We start from the raw sequence: 15,435 nt of genomic DNA on the forward strand, positions 1-15,435 counted from the left end.
CCTGACAACATACACCATATTTACCATGAGCTGTTAAACTCAAAGAAGTGTCAGCCTTTACCCAGAACACCATTATAGCTTTAACAGGATGCTCAAATTATTGTGCACTTATCTGGGGGAAGAGACGTTTGCTCTGTGGATGCTACGGTCCTCATTGGCATGGTGCGGCCCCATCCATGTGCTGTGGTGCAGGGCAGGGGGTCTCTTGGCCTTCTGCTCCCCCTGCCTCTTGCAGCCGTGCTCCTGGGAGCAGCCTCCAGGTCTTCCTGCAACCTCGCAGAGAGTTCCTGAACTGCTTGCTTGTTCTTTGTTCTGCAACAAGCTGCCCTTGCTGTCTGTAGGTAAATGCCCAGCAAAGAGGACCTCTTTGGAGCCTCCAAGACAGAGATGCATGGCCATGCTGGCCCAGTTTCACGTGTGTGAGGCAGAACAATGTGATGCTGTGCAGTTGCAGCACTGGGCTGCAGCTGGCCCTGAAGGCAAGGATGGTTGGGGCTGTGCCCCTGCCCTCAGCCACACGCAGGATAGCAGCACCCCAGCAGTACCCAGGGGATGCCGCAGTGCCAGGGACTGGCATTCAGCTCCTGCAGCCCTTCTGTAAATGGGTGACGGTCCATATCTCTTCCATCAGGGCAGCAAGACGATTTCCCAGTAATTCAAGTACAGAAAGATAAATTTTCAGCTAACTTGTTAACCTGATTGGTGAGCACTAACTCCAGTGTCACATTTCACCCCAAAATAATTGGGAAATTATGATTTGCATTCATTCCATCTTCACCTGCAGGTCAGAGGTCTGCTGCATGTCCTACAGCATTTGAACAGCTGTTTTGAGGTAATGTTAATGCATTGCGTACTTCGGAGTCACTTGGGTAAGCTACATCATAGCGGGGTAAGCCTTTCCATTGCACCCTGGAGGGCACAGCACAGTCTCTGTTCATTTCTTATCACAACTAGTTATGTGACATTATAAAACATTTGCTAACTTTTTGTTGATGCATATTTTATGGGCTTGTACTGCTTGAAGACTGTCTCTCTGTGAAGCACATTCCTAAAGAGAACACTGAATAAAAAAAATATGTCTGAACTAGAAATGCATGAGTTAGAGAAAAATCCTATTTTACTACCAGAGGTTTGCAGATTATTATATGGGTCTGTTTTCACTTGATATCACACTATGTAGATTTCATAGGTTACAATGAAATATTAGAGTAAAATAATTCTGCAAATGAGTAATGTAATGTGTTTATAATGCAGTGCTCTGTATCCATAGCAATTAGTGTGTAACAATTAAAATATTATATTTATCTTTTTAATGAGTGTAACAAACCCTCAGATCTTTCACAAAGTAAGATTTGTCTACAAAGGGCAATAGAAGTGGCTAACCTTATCAAATTCAGAAATAAGCTACAATTTTATGCTGATAAGAAATGTCAACAGTTTTCCCAGGTAGCAAATATTTTATTTACCCTAGCATTATCACTTATAGCTTCAGGTAGAATTAAAAGATAAAGGCCACTAAAAGCCTAGGCAAGTGCATAAGAAAAGGGCATTATTTAGGTTGCAAGCACACAGGAGACTGTGCACTGGCAGACACACATACTATGGCACAATCCATGGTCAGAGCAAGGAAGGGCTTTCATCTTTGATTTCCCCTGCTGTTTCACCGGGACTTCCCTGGCCAGTAGCTGAGGTGGCTTGCCAAAGATAATTTGCCAACCCAATCTCCAGCTGAAGCTGTTGTGAGGCGGGTCTTGCCTTCTGCAGTGAAAGATCTGCTTGGCTTCAGCACTCACTGCACCAGTGCTTTTCAGTGCCAGCTAGGAAAATGTTTCACCCTCATTTCTGATGGTGTCAAGAGTCCTTAGCTTTGCAACAGCACGTTTAGCAAAGCAGGGAGGAGAGCCAGCCCATCAGCTTACAGCTCTGACATTTATGTTTATGGGTTAGGAAAGAAAATTGGTCTTTGTGCTCGTACCATGACAGAGCATTTCACCAGCAGCACTCAGCACAGCAACAGCCCTCCCCAGACTCGCTTTCTTCTGGCTTAGGCCCTTTTTGGCTTTGGCGTGTGAGTTGCCCCACCAAATTCATTTTGACTCCCAGCCCCTCACCTCCCCACGTGCGCTGTGGCTGCCGGATCCTGCTGGGGCAGGGCAGGAGGGGGCCCTGGGCAGGTGGCGGGGCTGCCACCAGTTGAGTGGGCAGCCAACTGCTGTAAGCCATGGGGAGGGCAGCACCTGAAAGCTCTGGCCACTTTCCGAAACCAGCAGTATCCCCACATCTTTGTCTTCTGGATATATGTATTTCCCATGTTATTCACTTAATTGCTTCTCAGTCATGTCTGAGCCATTGAACTGCTCTTGTGTTCAGCTGGGGTTTCTTGCTCTGAGGACTCTTCTTTCAATCTGAGGGGCATTTTAAAACTGACATTTTAACTAAGTTTTTGCTTGCTTTAGGATACAGGTGAGGAGTTGTATGAGTTAGGCTGACCCTAATTAACCATCACTACAGGCTATGCTGTGCTTCCTTCTGAGCCTGGGACTTCTGCTCAGAGGCAGCACCTCCTCTGTGCCTGACCCTTCTCCATCTCTGCTGCTGCTTCCCTTTCAGCCCTGTGTAGCAAGAGGCTCAAGAACAGAGTGAAAGCTCTTTCTGGGCAATGTGCAAAGAAGACAACCCCAACCCCAGTCACTACTAAAGGTTTGACTAGTGACTTTAGCAACACCTTAGTGCACAGATAAGCAGCCTGTGCTGGAAACAGACTTGTGCCAGATGAAGGGAGATTAGAGGGGCAGAGAAAGAAACTGGACTTTCAAACTTCACAGAGTGGTTTGTCAATCTGCCCCATGCTAGGCAGCACACCGAACCTGCCTTGTGACTGTGCCCCTGCCTGTGGCACAGGAGGGCATGAGGGGTGCGAAGCCCCGCGCGACTCAGCCTGCGTGGGCCTCGGGGAGTGGGGCCCCACCAGCTCCCTCTGTTTGCAGAGTGGCACTTCACACAGAGCCATAGCATAGACAATGTGTAAACTGTTGGGAAAGAAGAAAATGATTTTGGGTTGAGCGCTTTGTCTGAACTTTGTCCTTTTCTCAAGCAAAAGAAAATATTATTTCACCCTTTAAAGAGCCACACATAATAAGAGGCAAAATGTCAAGACCAGTGTTGATATAAACCCCCAAGGAAAACAAACATCTATGTGGCTTCTCCAAAAGGTCTCACTTCCTCACCCTTCTCCCCTAGTTTAAACAGATTCAGTAACTGAGGAGGAAGGGGGAGGGAGGGTTTCTCTCCCAGCTGCTGCTGAAGGTCTTCATACGGACCCAGTCCTGCAGCCTCCTCTGCAGGGTCCAGGCCTGCACACAGCACAAGTACATTGTGTTCCTGCCCCAGTAAGACCCCTGCCTCTCCTGAGAAAAGCTGTGTGCATGAGGCAGTGTGGCAAAGCCCCAAGTCCCATTCACCACACAGGGCAACACAGACACTGCAGCAGGAAAACGCATGTCCTGTGCTGCTCAGCAACATGAATGCTTACCAGTATGTTGCTGCTTATAAGGTTGCTGCAAAAATTCCTCAGATCTTACCAGACGGGAGATAAGCATACTGAAGTCAACAGAACTATTTGGACCTGCTGGCATTTTCAAGGAGTTACATGGAATTAGAGCTGATTGGCTGCTAGCACCGAGAAATAAAGATTTTGTTATATGTAGAGTGACTCTATTCTTCTAATATCTTTAGTAAGAGGTAATTGTGAAGTCTGAGGCAGTCTGGAAGGTGTGCAAGATATATGTGATGTTCCTGGAAGAGCCGCAGAGACAAAGCCGTTGGCTGTGAAATCAGGGACTGGCCCCTTGCAAGAAGATTGAAGCACACTGAGGCTCTGACCCAACAAAATGAACATGTCAGGACTGTGGTACAAATACATACCAGGAACATTCTCTTGTGATGCTGGGTGTTCAGAGGGTAAGGGTGCAAATGGTGGAAGCTAGCCTCACAAGCAACTGGGGACATTTCTTGATGTTTCAACTAATGTGTAAAGCTTCAGGTCTGTGAAATCAAGAGCCACCATCTTCTATTGCCAAGGCTGAGCTGTAGCCTACAGTTGTTAAACAGGAATCTCCGAATGTGAATACATGTACCAATATTAGTGACGTTAACCAACCAAAATGCTGGGCTGCTCTCACTGGAGATGAGCACAGCCTGCTTGTCCAAGCAGCGTGGGCAGGGTCGCATGGTGGCACATCCTTGCTGGTGGCCCCACTTCCAGCTGTGCTGTGAAGGTCCTGAGACATCCTTTGTTCCCGCTGTCTTCATGGTTCCCTTTGAGCTCTGCACTCCTCAGCATCTTGACACTGCAGAGGGCCTGGTTTTAAATGACATTTGTGCCATTGTTGTAGACAGGTTCAAGCCATTCCAAAGCTATTCAGTGTTTCAAGCCTGAAATATAAAATTCCCAATGACAAAGTTGTTACCAGCAAGCACAGGCACAGTAATTCCCACCCACAGCAGCAATAACTGTCACATGATGCCACACAAAGTACAGAAATTAATAATTAAAAGCCTTGAACAGGCTTTGGAAGAGCTGTGTTATTATGTGCATTAGCAGGAGGATAAATCACAAGTAATTCAGAAGTATATTCCCAGGTTCACTCATAACCATCATGGTATTTGGAGTCCCTTTGGGAGCAATAAACGACATAGAGTCCATATTATAAAAATAAACATGAACTTAAGTGGCAAGGATTCATTTAAACCAAAAGGGAAAAGACTTTACTACTTGCACTATCAGTTTAACATAAGTAGAGCAAGTTTCACTTTGGAGCATATGCCCAGTGCTAGGAGAAGGGCACCATGGGGCAGGGAAGTGGTTGGCAGTGTCTGCTTCTTCTTGAAGCTGTTTGCCCTGATAAGAACTATGCTTTTTCTTCTATGTTCTGCAAAACATGAGCTCTCAAAACCTCTCTTTGTTGTTCCAAAGTGAAAATAAAAAAGGCAAAAATGTGGCTATTTCCTACTCAGCTTTCATTCAGCCTTTTCTTAAAAGAGTATGACCCAGCCCCATATACAGTATTGGGGTTTTAGCATAGGTGTCATGGGATTTAATAGTGCTTTAAAGTCCCAGTTCCAGGAGCCATGAGGCTATATGGGACTCCTAGTGTTTAATTTAAAATGTGCGATTCTAGTCCCCATACTTAGAGCTAAAAGCTGGCAATATGACCCTGACTACTCCAAGGGCAGGAGGAAAACTCAAGCATTTCTTATTGATCTTATTGGTTTTGAGCCAAATGAATGAATTTTAAGAGCTTGATTTATACATATATATGTTATTATTTTATTCCTGAATAAGGGTTCCAGCATTTTGTCCCCAAAAAATTTGCTCGGGTATAAATGAGGACAGGCTTTTCCAATCTCATGTTCCTTTTTTTTTTTTTTTTTTTTTTTCCTTAACAGTAATAATGTCCTAATAAGAATGTCCTGCAGCACAGATCAACAAAATAATGATAATCAAACAGTACCACTAAATAAAATGTACAATTTTATCACCTGTTTGATTGGTATGCACAGAGGTAGGGAGCAGGAAGGTTGAGGAGAGGGCAGGGGAACGACTTGGCTCCATGGTTAAATTCTTAGCAAAATGGAGAATTAACTCAGAAGAGCCAGGGGAAGACGGAGTGCCAGCACTTGTGAAAGCAGACTGGCATGCACATCACAGGAAAATTACCCAGAGGCTTGAGCTAACAAGCCTTTCTCTGGCAAATTACCGAGTGACTTCAACCCATTCAGTTCAGTGGGAATTTTGCCTGGGCAAAGGCTACTAGATCTGGCCTCATGTATACTCTTCACTATTTCTGCCCACAAACACTGCCTTTTCTCAGATCTTAACTGCATCTTGCCTCTGATCTTGGGATCCTCCTTACAGGCTCCATTTCAACTGGCTGTGTAAATAAATACAATTCTGATGTGTGGTCTCACAGTGGATTATTGAATGGGATCCAAAATGCTTTTCACCAGTAAGAGGCTAACTTTCCTCTGGGTTATTGTACCCTGTAATTCACTTCACACTTCTGATGTAAAAACCCCGTGGGGTAAACATACACAATCACTTGTCTTTCCCTCAATAGCATTTTTTTCTAATCTCTTGAAAAATTAACCTTGAAATTATTATTGATGGAAGACAGAGCATGTCTGGTATGTGTAGTGCAGCTCTGTAGCCATGTGCGATCTGCTGTATTATCAGTAGATGGAGCTAAGTGAGAAAAGAAACAGGAGTTTGTTTCTCTGATGGTGCAGGTTTAGCTTTTGATCTGACCTGATTAGAAAAGAATCCCTCGTTTAGTTTCTGATGCTTTGAAAGTAATATAGGAAATAGTTACATGTAGCTCTGCCAATACAATAACCAGTGGCAAACAGTGACTTCTGGAAAAATAAAGATTTGGAACCAGTTTATTCTGCAGGATGATATGTACAGGAGACAGCAAAGGGGACAGTTGTATTATTTTTCTGAGAAGTGAAAGATGAGTAGTCTGTGAGGATAGCAATAGGGTTTTGAGCACTGAAATATTCATTATTTCTCAGTGGGCCCTAGAAGGTTATTCAGCTGGGCTTTAAATAATTAAGCTCATCATCTCAGAGCTTGATGTGACATATTTTGGGAAGTAGAGAGCAGATGCAGTATCAATGCTATCATCAACAGTCACAGTCTTTCCCCATAGAAAATTGCTTCTTTGGAGCCATAGCAGCCAGTGCAATGGAGGTGAAATTCATCCTCTGTAGAAGGCTTGCACAAACTTGCTGTGGAGATGTCTGATTTGAACAAACTGTGGTTGATGAATAACAATGAAACATTAACCAATCAGTTTACAAAGCTGTGGCATGCAGGAAGTATCCTCAGCAAAACCCTATTCCAAAAGGCTTAGGGTGTAAGAATGTCAATCTGAAAACTCTTAATGCTGGTTGCATTGGTGTAAGTGCTCACATATAAATTTATCCCCCAAAGTCATCCGTTATTTTTGTCATATTTTGTGATTTCTGGTAATCTTTTCCAACTTCATGACTGTGATTTAATTTGACTGTACCTTCTTAGCAGCCCTTTTCTTTCATTGTATTGACCATAAGAAAGCATCAGACGAGAACCCAGGAATAGCACTTTACTACTGTGCAAGATGTAATACAGAGAATACAGGGATTAAAAAGCAGGAAAAGTATGACTGAATTCCAAAAGCTGTGATGCCTATGTGGACATGTATGCCTTTTCTTTTGCTTCTTTCTGCTACAATATGACAGTAGTAGTCTGTGGGGAGAAAGGATCATAATTGCTTGGAAAACAGTGGAAAATTTCTTTCTGAGGTCTTTTCTGCACACTGAGTACACAGTACATCAGTACCTGTTATACTAAAATGAAAAGCCATGTCCGCATTGACAATCAGCCTAGTTCATTGAGAAAGATGTTAGAATGACAATGTTTTGCCCAAGGCATATTTTACAATACGTATAACTCTGCTTGCATCAATGTGTCTCCATGTTTGTAGAAATAAAAATCCTTACTTAGCAAGAAAAATGGAAAACCTGGGAAAAACAAAAAAACAAAACCACAACAGCCAAACAAACAGAATTTCTCACAGAAGTCTGTTTTCTATGCAGTGTATTTACTGAATTAATTGATGGTTTCCATGAGTTCTCCTGCTCAGTCCCCAGTTGCACCTCATGAAGAAGGAAGTGCAAGTTCCTTACCTGGCCCAGTCCCTTTCACTCACTGATGGATGCTGCTGACCCTGCTGAACCCACAGCTCTGCAGAGTTGGGGCTGATGTGCTTGGATGAGATCTCAGCAAAAAAACGACAGGAACAATTGCCTCTTGTGAAACAAGGATGGCAGGGCAGAGTGCTGTTAGGGAGCAGAGAAAAGGACCGTCAGTATGTGCAAGCCTCTGAGAAACTCACAGCGGTTTGTTAAAGGTACTGTTACTGGCACTGAAGTGATAAAAGAGACAGTGTTAAATCCTCCCTGCATTTCAAAGAAACTGAGAATATTTATTTGTTTAATGTATCTAATTATTTCTAGCTTTTCTTGAATGTTGTTTATGTAGATGCTGTTCATTTTGGAAGCTGCTGTTTTTTAGTGGTCAGCAAATATCTCTCTGCATTTTTCTGTCCTTGTGAATGTCATATGGTTATAAAGAAAGGCAAGGAGTAATTTAGTATGGTTCTTCTTGTTTCTGTATTTGTTTTATTTTCAGCATCTGAAATTTAAAAAATTATTGGGAACCTTTCTGTGTAAAGAATAGGGAAAGAAAATAATGTTCTGAGCTTTCTCTGCTATTACCTTCCTCCCTTCCTGAGCCTGACTCATATGTTATAAGGTCAGCATCACTTAATATCTTGGAATCTTGAGGGCAAAGGCTGGCAGGTATGTCATAATTACCACAGAACATACTTTTACATCATTGGTATATGATCAGTGGTAGCAGCAGATGATTTACTGAAGCTTTGGAGAATGCACAGTCTATATAGTTAAATGAGTTTTTTAAACAGAACTTGACTGGATCTGTTGGGCTCTTTGGTTGAGTGTATTCTGGTGATGGAAGAGTAATGCCAAGAAAGGAACCCGCATGTTCTTTCCCTTTTCAGGTTCCCTGGAAAGTGCTGAGGGTATTAACATCAGCACAGGTGGTTGCAGAGGGGTGAGTGGCTGCTCTTCCTGGGTTCTCTTTTCTGCATGCTGGAGCCAATTGCTGAAACAAATAATCTCCCTTAATGCACATAGGGTGCACATGAAAATATTCTATTTCTTCCAGAAGTGTTCAGAAGACATATAAAAATAGAGTAGAAGGACAGTTTTAAAAAGCCCTCTAAAATTTGAGCTTTTTTCACAGTCCATTACTGCAAATCAATTATGCCTGTTGTGCTCAAATGCAACATTCATTCAATGTAACTGGAAAAAATAAAAATAAAAAAGTTGCTTTACAGGTGTAATATTTATATGCTAAGTGTAGAACATTTGGATAATTACTTCCTCATAAATAATGTTGTTAGGTCCACTTGATTTGAACTGTATTGTATTGTTGTTAAATGAAACAAACACTATATTTAAATTTATTTCCCTTGCAGTTCCATTGTTCAGCTTTACTTTGATTTCTTATAAAAGACAAAGAAAAGCACATCCATCCTATACACCAGGCCACAGCCAAAATAAATGCACATCAAATAAGTTTATTTAAACAGACATGCCCATAAAATGTTAACAAGACACCAAATAATTACAGGAAAAGGCTGAAGTCCAACTCTGTATGGAGTCCAAAGGTCTGAATTGTATTTAAGACAGAGATCACATAAAATGTGTATTGACAGTATAACACCAAGTCTCTATCATCAGTGATGCATCCATTTTTTTCAAGGCCAATAAATTTTAATGTGCTAGCAGAGTTGTATCCAAATCACATAAAATACCCTGCCATAGAAAGTATAGAATAGACTAAAATCGGTTTTATGGTTAAAAATATTATCCGATTACGTTTTTGTTTTTCTCACTTCCATTTTGTGATAGGGGCTAAGTTACTTACTACATTATTGTATTTTAAGTGTCTGTCTTTGTACTACAGAGAAAAACACATCTTTGTCATCTGCAATTTATTTATTTATTTATTTATTTTTTAATTAAATTGGACTGTGTGTTATGCTGATGGCTTCGGCTTCCACAGGGCTTTTGCAGTGGTTAGTTCTGATCATAGGCCACCCGCTCTCTGTGCAGGTCTCCATTACATAAGATGCAATCCCCTGTGCAAGTAGGGAAAGTGCAGAAGTTTGGGGGAGGGGGAGTTACTTTAGGATTTAGGCTGCTTGTAATGCCTGTCATCCTTGCTGATTGGTAGTGCTCATTCTGTGGTTTTCTTTTGTGTATTGTGGTCAAATGTTAGCTTGGTCAAAGCTTAAGAGCCAAAGAACTCGTGTACTTGAGGTCTCTGGGCTCTAAATAAATGGTTTATCCACTATTTCAATTTCCTACCTATGGAAAGGGTTAAAACACTCTCCCTTTAGTAGTCTCCTTCAGCTGTTTTCTCCAGTGGTCTGCCAGATGTGGGTACTGCACAGAGCATGGCACAGCAGTATGTACTCTTCCAAGGTATAGACAGGAGAGAGAACATTGCTGTTTCCCTGCTTGTGGATGCACAAGAACATGATGTACCCAAGGCTGGAAGCAGGCAGAGCATCTCTGCTAAAGCCAGGAGTGACTTGGGTTGCGCAGTCAGAGACTGTCCCTTGAGCGCGAATGCTAATGTTTGTTCTGGCTCCATGGTCAGGGGCTGTCTGCCCCTTCTCTTTCCATCTGCACTAACTCCATGTCGAATGCTCGGCAAAGAAGCTCAGCAAAGTCCCTAGCTACACACACAAGCTGAATTAATGTTTTACCCTGGAGGTTAAGAAAGTTCTTACTACGTCTGGCTGAAAAATAAATAAATAAAATAAATGTGATCAGATGGTACCCTCTGCTTTAGCAAGTAGGAATAAAAATAAAGAACGGTTTAAGATCCTATGCCTCTAAACCACTCTTGTGATAATCTTAAAGATAAATGATGTGTTTTTAGCACATTGGCTTAGTGATACGGAAATCAATTTCCTTTCATTTATTTTTGAATGCTCTAATGTTCTTGTCTCCACCTGCTGGTAGAGAGATGATCTGCAGGTCTTGGCCGGATGGTGCTAGATAAACTTTCTTGCCATTTTAATTTGCACTCCAAGTTAAGAGTCTGATAGATATTATTTGCATGTAGTAGTCTCTGTAGGTGTTCAAGGTGTATTGGGATTGTAGGATGCCTGGGATGTATACGATGGCAGATGTTCCTTTTAAAGTATTCATCTATAGTGAAACCAATGCTGTAATTCAGTCCTTTTTCTCTAAGATGCTTATATCATTTTAGAATATATAAACAAGTTTTAAATTGTTTTCCCTGAGCACCAACAGGATTAGAACAGCAGTTTCAGAGGTGAAAGGCCTGTAATTAATACAGCATGCCAATCAAATCCCATCAGTGAAATGCATTTCATTAATATTTGTTTTTTTTACTGTTAAACCATGTTATAAACTTTTTAACAGTTCACATCTGTCTCTCATAGAACAATTGTAATTGAAATTAAAATGCTAGTTTTCCAAGGTAATTATATTTCAGAAGTGTATGTTCTTGTTGGTGGACACTTGATGTTTCCAGATGTACATCTCAGCACTGAAAACTCTGTTTGGACATCAATAACAACTGCTCTGCATGTCTTTCACCTGACAAAATGAAACAAAAGGTTACCCTTAAAATTCCTCCCCACTTGTATCGTGTTTCAGTCTTCATGGCTCCTGTTATCTGCCTCTTCCCAGCCTTTTTCCAGCACCTAAATTCAGAGTTCCGTTTTTTGTCATACCCTCCCTCTACCTCTTTGCAGAGAGCCCAGTCCTTGAACAGCAGCTCGCTCACCCATGCCTATGGCAGAGGTGTCATCCCCTCCAGAAATAATGGGGGCCCTGGTGTCATCTTATCTGTCCTTGGGTGCTGAATCCAGAGATATTTTAAAATGACAGCAGTTGCTTCAGTGAGAAGTGGCTTCGCTGGCAACAAGAGATGCTCTAAGAGTTCATAACGACAGGTTAATGTGGTGCAACCTTTTTTTTTTTTTTTTTTTTTTTTTTCCTACCTTCTCTGGCAAACTGAGCATGAAAGTTCAAACTGTTACAGGCTTTACAACTGTCCCTTCCTATTTTAATAGCAGAATCTTAGTGTCTTCCTATTATCTTATTTTACTAATTAACCACACTTTTCTTAGTGTCTTTGATTGCAGCTCTACACAAAGTCAAGGATAATTTCAAGTGCGAAGGATGTCAGTGTGAATTTCAAGTGTGAAAGATGTCAGGAAAAAAAAAAAATGAACTGGGGAGTGTGCAATATATGTATGACTTTGAAATCATGTAATTGGTATCTGATGCTTTCCTTGCTTTATCACATGGAGCGATTTTAGAGAAGAACGAGTCTAAATGTGTATGACCGTGGATCCTGTCGCTTCACCAGCTTTCATAGCTGAGGAAAATGGGACATGAGAATCCCTTTAATATACTGCATTAGTCTCCTGAGTAACCTTATAATCTGTAATATATAGTGTAACTATACATCAATACATTCAGTCTTACCCTAATTTTTATGACCAATGGGTTTATTCCTTGACACTAGCAAAAATCAAACCCCAGGCACTTATGCTGTTGATACTTAAGAACGTGAGCCTAGCTATCTGTTCCGGGAGGTTCTATCTCAGCAGGCACTGAGGAGCAGGAGCCTAGCTTGTGCCTGGCTCCTGCCCAACACGGGGCAGCTTGCCTGCTGCTGCCGGGGCTCTTGGGAGCTGCTGCAAATTGTGAGTTTCTGCTGGAAGATATGCACAGCTGGGACTGGAAAAGCCTGCAAAGGCAGCTCACGGGAGCGAGGAGGAAGGCTCTCTTTCCCTCACCCCACCTTCTCTTCGAGCCTGTCATATTCAGCGTAGCTCTTAAGCACAGGCTGAAATGCTGTGCTGCACTGGGATGTTTTCCTGAGCTGAGGTCTTCTAAAGATGTGGTGGTCACTTAGGCTTGTAGAACATATTTTTCCACTTTAGTTCAATAACCCAGTTGCTCTAATCATAATGTTGCATCCCAAATCAGAAATGTAAATCCCTTTATCTACTGGTTTATATGACAGGCTTCTTGGGTCTGATTTTTTCAACCCTTGGCGTTAAGGAAATCCTGATTTAGGAAAGGGGTGGGGGGTGGGGGGAAGAATTAACTTTCTGTGGGTAAGTGACTGAACAAATCATAATTCATGCTAGCGAAATCATAATGCGTGCTGCTTCAGAAGTGTAAGATCATCATTTGAAGGGGGAAGTAGGGGAGGGGATGGCATGTATCACCCAGGTTATGTATCACCCAGGTTTTCAAGTGATTGAGACTGCGACCAAATGCATTCATGTCCACTGAGATCACATTGAAAATCACTTTGAAGTTCTCCATCCACTCTTCCACTTCACTGCTTTTTAGTCCCTTTTGACTCAGGTTGAAAGGGTGCTTCAAATCTGTGGTAAATGTGACTGCTTTGCCACACTTTTATCAGATGACCTGACAGTTCTTGGGAAATACCTCTTCTCCCCGCGTATTATACAAATATTGAACTCCACAGATACCCAGGATATCTCTAGGGGAAGAGGGAAAATGAGACTTCGGCTGGGAGCAATCAAACCAGCTCCGTTGCCCTTTGATTGTTCTCGATTTTCTACGTGCAGAGCTACAGGACACCGGAGTGTACAATAGAGCCGTCTCTCTAGCAAAATAAATAAATAAATAAAATAAAATAAAATAAAATAAAATAAAATAATGCAGATATTAGGCGTTCCTCTATTCTGACCAAGAGTAAGAATGGTAAAATAATTAGGGGAGCAAATCTGTGGTGCAAAGAGGAGTGTCAAATTGGCTCATCTGCCATTGTCCAAATGAGGCTAAAGGTGAAAGTGTTTATTGTTTGTGACAACCTTTGAACCTTGGGATTAGCTGATTTCTTTTAGGAAAACACCATTAGAAGTGGCAGCTGACTGAAGAGCAATTCCAAACGAATTTATATACACTTACTTTCTGAGATAACGAGAAATAGTAGGTTTTGTGCTTATGAATAACGGTGGGGTCAAGGGGTGGGGGAAGTGTTCTCCCATGCCTCCTGGCTCCTCAGGGGGACGGAACTATGAGCAGATAACGCAGTTGAGGAAAACGGTGAGGGCAGCTGGTTAAAAAAAAAAAAAAAAAAAAAAAAAAAAAAAAAAAAAAAGGATAGGGCTGGTATTCGCTGATCGAAGCCCTGACTTCTAATAAAGACCTCCGAGGGCTGCTCCAAGTCTTGTCTTGCCAGCATCCAGCATGTCAGATAAATGCAGACATGCAAGAGGAAGAGAGAGGACAAGAAAATGCTGCCAGAAGAGCCTGCAGCTTCGTGTGCATCTTTACAGTGATCAGTTGGCATCAGGTGAGAACATGTCATGTTGTGGAATTACATCACGCAACTGCTCTTCATGACAAACTGCCAGATGTGTGTTACGGAGTTTGGAAGCAGTAGCCTGTAAGCAAAATGGATATGAAATGGAGAGAGTCAGGAGCAGCTCTGCCGGCGCTCGGGATTGCACAGTGGAGCAGGGAACGGAGTCTTCCCCATGCAGGTTCTCCTGCTTTTGGCTGTTCTGGGTTTTTGCTTTGGCACTTCTTCTCTTTATGTGAGGCACACACACACCAACGATTTCTTCCCCTCTTGCTGTACTGTGTGTGCTTAGAGTCCCGAAGCAAATATTTCCATCCCTGCATTCTTTAATGACAGTGCAATAATCACTAATATAAACCAGAAAGGAGCCCTCGGCTTTGCTATTCAAGGGAGTGCATGGACCGGCAAGGTTAACAGCACTATTTATTTGCACTCTTTCTGGTATTTCCCCATTTCATGTGATTATTTTCTATTTACAAATCTAGTCCTGGAGACCCACGGCAGAAAAGCCCGACCAGATAATGTAACACAACTGCCTACAACTTATATTTTCTGGTAACTATTAATAACTTACGTAGAAAGTTATACTGTCTTATATACAAAGCCCTCTCTTTCTTCTTCCTACGTTCGGTCTTCATTTTGCATTCCTCCCGGTGAGGAGCAACAAGCAGTGCAAGAGCGCCGGTTGTGGCCGTGCAAAACGGGAGCCCCGTCGAGCTCGGCGCACCTCCGGCAGCGCCGGGACAAGCTTCAGAAGCGGGCGGCGACCGGTGGGCGCGGAGCTCCCGATGGCTCGGGGGTGCCCCCGGCCCGGGCTCCGCGCTCGGCGTCCCGCCCGCCCCCGGGAGGTGGGCGCTCGCCCCCGCTGCGCCCGGGACGGGACCGGCCGTGCCGCAGGCTCCCGAGCAGAGAAGAAGCCCAGGGGCCGGCCAGGTCGCCCCGGCGCTGCGGGACCACTGCCGGGCCAGGCTCCCGGCCGCGTCCTGCCGGCGTCTGCGCGGCCCCGAGGCAGGGCTGGGCCGCGGCTCCCCCGGCTCGCGCGCGGCGCCGGCACCTGGCAGGGCTGCGGGCGGACGGCGGGGGCGCCCCGGGTTCGGCCGGCCGAGCCGCTCGGTCCCCGTGCTCGCGGCCTGGGGCCGTGCAGGGTGGGCTGAACGGCAAGCAGTGCGGCAGGGCAGCGGCGCAGCCCGACCGACGAGGCCCCGGCGGCCAGGCCCCGGGAGCGCGGGAGCCGCGGGGGCTGCGGTGGAGCCCGGGCAAGCAGCGGAGCCGGCTTCGGTGGTGCACGGCGCCGTCGTGCCCGCGCTCCACCGAGCTCGTTGCTGCTGGGGAGGACGGAGAGCGGCTGGGGTCTGCGCTCCTGTCGGCACAGAAACGTTGGTCGTAAGCGAGCGGCTGTTCAGACCGACCAA

General features: G+C 43.9%; 1 long non-coding RNA gene across 1 annotated transcript; it reads left to right on the top strand.

Annotated features, from left to right (window-relative positions):
- The first annotated feature begins 287 nt into the window (after positions 1–287).
- Positions 288–14,692, top strand: LOC118175591. The gene is made up of 3 exons (XR_004755030.1): positions 288–832; positions 8,625–8,677; positions 13,826–14,692. It is a non-coding gene; the product is annotated as an uncharacterized LOC118175591 (long non-coding RNA).
- The last annotated feature ends 743 nt before the right edge of the window (positions 14,693–15,435 follow it).

Source organism: Oxyura jamaicensis, chromosome 17 (assembly GCF_011077185.1).
Source record: "Oxyura jamaicensis isolate SHBP4307 breed ruddy duck chromosome 17, BPBGC_Ojam_1.0, whole genome shotgun sequence".
Taxonomy (NCBI): domain Eukaryota; kingdom Metazoa; phylum Chordata; class Aves; order Anseriformes; family Anatidae; genus Oxyura; species Oxyura jamaicensis.